The 6,266-nt window shown below is 42.5% G+C and overlaps 1 non-coding gene across 1 annotated transcript; it reads right to left on the reverse strand.

The window, feature by feature from the left end:
• Window positions 1–829: 829 nt before the first annotated feature.
• On the reverse strand, window positions 830–936 carry LOC138988353 (U6 spliceosomal RNA). The gene has a single exon (XR_011464655.1). It is a non-coding gene; the product is annotated as a U6 spliceosomal RNA (small nuclear RNA).
• Window positions 937–6,266: the final 5,330 nt, after the last annotated feature.

The following is a 6,266-nucleotide window of genomic DNA, read 5'->3' on the forward strand; positions in this document are numbered from 1 at the left end:
GTTCAGTTCAGTCGCTCAGTCGTGTCCGACTCTTTGCAACCCCATGAATCGCAGCACGCCAGGCCTCCCTGTCCCTCACTGACAGAGTTCACTCAGACTCACGTCCATCGAGTCGGTGACGCCATCCAACCATCTCATCCTCTGTCGTCCCCTTTTCCTCCTGCCCCCAATCCCTCCCAGCATCAGGGTCTTTTCCAATGAGTCAGCTCTTCACATGAGGTGGCCAAAGTATTGGACTTTCAGCTTTAGCATCAGTACTTGTTGCTGCCGCTGCTGCTGCTAAGTCGATTCAGTCGTGTCCGACTCTGTGCGACAGGTAGTATCAAACAGCAATAAGACCAAATGTCAGTAGAAGACAATTCTTTGCCTTTTTTCCTCGGCAAGATTTGAAGCTTCATGAAGGTAAATTCCTCATGTGTTTAGCTTCCCTATGGCACTAATTGAAATGACTTAGACTAGCATCCTCCAAACAGCATCTGTAGACTCCCACAGACCCTAATGTTATTGGTGTTGGATTGGTTAATGGTCTCTGAAGTCATGCATGTGTCTGGGAAATGCTGAGTTGAATAACCTTAATCACGTTTTGCATTTGGTGGTAGTTTTTTATTTTTTATTTTTTTTTTTGGTTGTTGTTCAGATGCCTTTAATTTTATTTTTTTTTTTATTATTATTATTATTTTACTTTACAATATCGTATTGGTTTTGCCATACATCAACATGCATCCACCACAGGTGTACACGTGTTCCCCATCCTGAACCCCCCCTCCCACCTCCCTTCCCATACCATCCCTCTGTGTCATCCCAGTGCACCAGCCCCAAGCTTCCTGTAAAAAATATGGAACGCTTCACGAATTTGTGTGTCATCCTCGTGCAGGGGCCATGCTAATCTTCTCTGTATCATTCCAACTTTAGTATATGTGCTGCCGAAGCAAGCACGGTGGTAGTTTTTTAATGACAAGCCTTGGGACAGTCACTCTCAGAAAGCCATGCTAGGAGAGGCCCAAGACACATGGAGAGACCATGTGCAGAAACTAGTCAACAGCCCCACCTGAGTTCCTAGAACCCAGAAGTCAATGCCTCCACTGTGCATTTCCAGGAGGTACCCAGAAACGTTTCATTCTGGAAACCTCTCTCCAGACTCCTGTTACTCAGAACATTTCAAAGGGAAGAAGGGAGCTGACTTCTATTCAGTAACTAGCTTTGTGGTAGCAACTCCTGTTTCCTTAGTGCTTTACAACTAACTCAACAGATCACTGGGCTATGAGTTAGATTGAGCAGATATCATTAACCTTATTTTTTAATAGACTTTATTTTTCACAGCTGTTTTAGATTCACAGCAACATTGAGCAGAGAAATCCTATATACTCCCTATCTCTACAGGCTTACACAGGACACCCCCTATTCCAATATCAACGGGGTGGAAACTTCATTACATTAGATGAACTGACTGATACATCATAACCACTCAAAGTCCATAGTTTACATTAGGGTTCACTCTTAATATTATATATTCTCTGGGTCTTGATAAATGTACACTGGCATGTATCTACCATTGTAATAGCATACAGAATAATTCTCAGGCCTAAAACCCCTCTGTGCGTCATCTGCTCGCTCTCCTCTAACCCTGACAACCACCTGTCTTTTCACCGTCTCCATGGTTTTGCCTTTTCCAGAAAGTCATATAGTTGGAATCACACAGTATGTACACCTTCCACACTGGCTTCTTTCGTATAGCAAAGTCACTTACTGTTCCTCCATATCTTTTCATAGCTTGATGGCTCAACTCTTTTTAGCACTAAATAATATTCTATTACCTGGATGTACTACAGTTTATTTATCCATTCACCAAGTGAAGGACATCTTGGTTGCTTCCAAGTTTGGGCAACTATGAATAAAGCTGCTATAAACATCATATACAGGGTTTTTTGTTGTGTAGGTGTAGATATAAGTTTTCAAATCATTTGAGAAAATACCAAAAACCGTGACTTGCTAGATTGTATGGCAAGAATATGTTTTGTAAGAACCTGCCAAAGTGTCTTCTTAAATAGCTGTACCATTTTGCATTCTCACCAGTAGTGAGTGAGAGTTCTTGTTGCCCCACATCGTCTCAGTGCATGTTTTCTTGCTCAGTCGTGTCCAACTCTTTGCGACTCCATGGACTGTAGCCCACCAGGCTCCTCTGTCCACGGAATTTTCCAGACAAGAATACTGATGTGGGTAGTCATTCCCTTCTCCGGGGTATCTTCCAACCCAGAGATCAAACCCACATCTCCTGCACTGGTAGGTAGATTCTTTACCATCTGAGCCACCCAGGAAGCCCACATCCTCTCTAGCAGGTGGTATCATTTAACCTGATTTTTTTTTAATGAAGAAACTGAGTCTAGACTCCAAATGAAGTGACTGGAACCAAGCACAAGTCCAATCCTTGTGCTTTTTCTAATTCATTAGAGCAGGAGTCTAAAAGCTAACCCCCAGAGCCAAATCCCACCCACCATCTGTTACTCCACTGCCTGTGAGCTAAGAATTATTTTCACATTTTCAAATAATGAGAGGAAAAGAAAAAAGAAAAAGAAGAATACCATGATCTGTGAAAATTATACGGAATTCTAATTTCAGTGTCTATTTAATAAAGTTTTATTGATACACAGTCACACCTGTTGTTTTTCCACTATCTGTGGCTGCTTTTGCACCTTGCCAGCAGAGTCAAGTAGTTGCCAGAGAGAGAATGGCCTGCAGAGCCTAAAATATTTACTAGCTGGCCTCTTACAGAAAAAAATTTGCCAATCTCTGCCCAGAAGAATCAGACCCAATTACAAGTATCATGTCTCTTAAGACAGTCAGGGAAAAAAAAAAGCAGTCGGGAAAACAAGTGATTAAAGCATATCCAGTGACACAGGAAAAAAAAAAGCCAATCAGGCTTTGTAAAGGTTTTCTATCAACAAACTCAAAAATTTATTCAAAAATAGTTTCTATATGCAGCTCTCCTCCCCACAGAACTCCCTTGCTACTTCTTCCAGACATTTTAGCCTTGTTTGGGCAGTGATGCTACAAGTAGAAAGTATTGAATTTTGACTGCCAACAGTAAGGTGCACCATCTCTGAGATTTAGACTCTTTTCCCCTTCAAGGGAACAACATCCTGCCCGCCTTCATTTTTTTTTTTTGCCTTAAGGTTTGTTTACACTCAGCAGGAGGAAAGGTAAGGAGATAAAAGCAATGCAGAATGAATAAAGGAAAACAAGGGTACAGCCAAACACAGAGAAGGCAAGATTAGAGGAGCGAGCCCCAGGGAAGAAAGTTTACAAGTTAGCACTGAGTGGATGCAAAGGGAGATTATACCTGGAACACAGTGGCCAGAAGGAAGAATCACTGGAGACAAAATCGCCACAGGCAAAGGTTATTTCAAATGCACAAATCTCCCAATGCATCAAGTCGCTGAAATAATGAATTTAATTCTGGCGATTAGCTGCTCTAGTCAGCTGGGAGCCCCACTGGTGGTTCAATCCAGACCCTTGCTGGAGGGTCAGTTAAAACAGGGGACCACGGGGAGAGGAAAGACAGTTTGCATTCGCAATTCCTTCTTTCTGCGGCTCACCTCCCAGCCAGAGGGGAGGAGAGAAAGGGCTCAGGGACAGTGATCAACTAAAAACACCCCTGATTCTTTAGCACTTTAGGCTCTTGAAAGGCAGAAAAGATGGGCTTTTTTTTTTTTTTTTTTGCACCCTCCAAAGTAATCTTTTGACTAATAGAGAATGGCCAATTATTGAACGTTTACTATAAGCCAGGCCTCAAATTGAATCCTTTCTTCATATTAACTTCTTTAATCCCTGTAACAACCCTTTGAGCTAAGTAATATTCTGGAGACTGAAGAGGTTTAGAGACGTCAAATGACAAGGCTGGGAAGAAGCTGGGATTCGAACCTCAGTGGTTTTATCAGCCTCCGAAGGCCACACTCAAAAAGCTCTGTGAGGACTTTCCTGGCAGTTCATAAGACTCTGCACTTACAATGCAGGGTTGAGGGTTCAATCCCTGGTTGGTGAACTAAGACCCCATATGCTGCACGCTGCAGTCAAAAAATAAAAAATTAAAACCTCCATGAAGCACTGACTCCCAGTGAACTAAGAAAATGGTCTTAAGGCTCTAAATTAAACATATGCTGAGTCAATCCAAACTGTGTTCCTTCTGGCCATGAAATATACTTATGCGTCCTAAATTATGATCATTTTATTTATAACCACATCTCTGAAACCCTGTACCTTACCAAGTGATTTTATGTACATTCATCTCATTAACCCTGCCGTAAAACTTGAGTAAGAACTGGAGAGAACCCTGAGAGCCTTTAACCAGTATCTCTTCTCCGCTTCCATTTTCTCCTTCCAGATCAGTAGGAAAATACATGCCTAGCCATGTAGCAGATAAGGGTAGAGGATAAACTATAATATGTATCACTGTACCTCTGGGTGTGCCCAGGACAGGCTCAGTTTAAGCCAGTTGTCCCTCTTTTATGCTCAAGTGTCCCCATTTGGATTATCAATTATATAGTCACCCCACCTCGGGGATCCTCAACCTGAGTTATGCAACTGGATCACCTGAGATTATTTTAAAATATTGAGTCCTGACTCGAACCATGAAGCTTCTGATTTATTTGCAGTGAGGCACTGGCATAGGTACTTTTAAAAAGTCCTCTTGTGTTTCAAATATGTAACTGCAGCTGAAAAGTACTGTATCAGCTCTAAGCCAACATTGTTGAGTGTAACTTCTAGAAAACTCCTTTAAACTATTTAAAGGGAGCTTACTCAACTAGGAAGAGGTGGCCTTGGTCCCTTCCTCCTCCTTGCTGGGAATGTTGATAAGAAAGCTGGAGCTCAAGCAGCGATTTTGGTCTCTGAGGCTACCTTGGAAATTAACACCACACACCAAGAGGGAAAACAGAAAGCAGAAGCTGGGGTCATTGACAGCTATAGAACATGAAAATCTTTTGTCAAGCCACCGTATCAAATGTCTGTTACCAACAGCCAAATGTAACTCTGAAGTAATACAGTAGGCATCACTATGTCACAAGTGAGAAAAGTTGCTCAGGGTCACACAGTTTACAAGGAACAGAAGTCAAGTGTAATGACTTCAATCCTATGACCTTTCTGCTAGAAGGAATGGAGCAGAGTATATTTTAGGGTCAGAGAAAAGGGTTCTCACTTTCAAAAGTGTATCTATCCAGACAACTCTACTGACATTCTGACCACTTATTTTTGAATCCCAATCATATGTATTTCCAGAACACTGAACAAGGAGAAGATTTGATAAGTAGCAGCTAAAAGTCAAACACAACCGAGCAACTGAGCGCACGCACACACACACACACACACATAGTTTGTTTTGCTTTAAAAACAGCAAGCCCTTAAAATTTGTTTTGTACTGTGGCTATACTTCTGATAAATGTATGTAAAATTTCTTAAACCCCAAACTCTTTAACTAATCAACAAATACTTTCTGAGAACCTACTATAAAGGAGACACTAATTTTATAGGAAAAGGGTTTGAGAAAGTAGGGTTTAGAGGAAGACACGTGTTCTTCCCCATGAGGAGCTGAAAATCCAAGTGGGACATAGCTACAGTGGCTGCTTAGCATTGCCCACAAAGCGTTGTGATCAATCAAAGAAGGACAGGATCACCTATGACTCAAGGAACCAGGGAAGGCTTCATGGAAGAGGTGGCATTCATCTTTTTAAGATCTCAAGAGGCCGACGGGAACAGGAACTTCAGGTCCAGGAACTGGCCCAATCAAGGCTCAAAGTCAGTTATTAGGTAAGTGTGTTAACAGGGAGCCCAACTGGACTGAAACACAATGTCCATTCGAGAGAAAGAGGTTAGATGAGGCTAGGAAGGTAGTTTAGGGTCAAAGTACACAAAGTCTTGAAGGCCAGGCTAACAGTTTTGGAATCTATTCAGTAGATAGTGCAGGTCAGAGCAGTGACCTCAGTAGATTCGTGCACCAAGCCCAGGCAGGATGAATTACCCAGGGAGAGAAGAAAGGCCGGGGGACCATGTAAGAGGCCATGGTCACAGTCCAGGCAAGAGGTAATATGCCTCAGAATCAGGGCAGAAGGAGTGGGAATGCAGAGGGAGGCTGAGTGCCAGAAATAGGACTGGTGAGACTTGGCAGGACATTCCAGCCTGGGGAAACGAGTGGCTTTCATTAGAAGTGTGGGGTCCAGGGATACAAAGTTCTAACAGTGGGTAGGAAGTCCAGGACTGGCCTTTGGGAGAGACAT

This window comes from Bos mutus, chromosome 6 (genome assembly GCF_027580195.1).
Source record: "Bos mutus isolate GX-2022 chromosome 6, NWIPB_WYAK_1.1, whole genome shotgun sequence".
In the NCBI taxonomy this organism is placed as follows: domain Eukaryota; kingdom Metazoa; phylum Chordata; class Mammalia; order Artiodactyla; family Bovidae; genus Bos; species Bos mutus.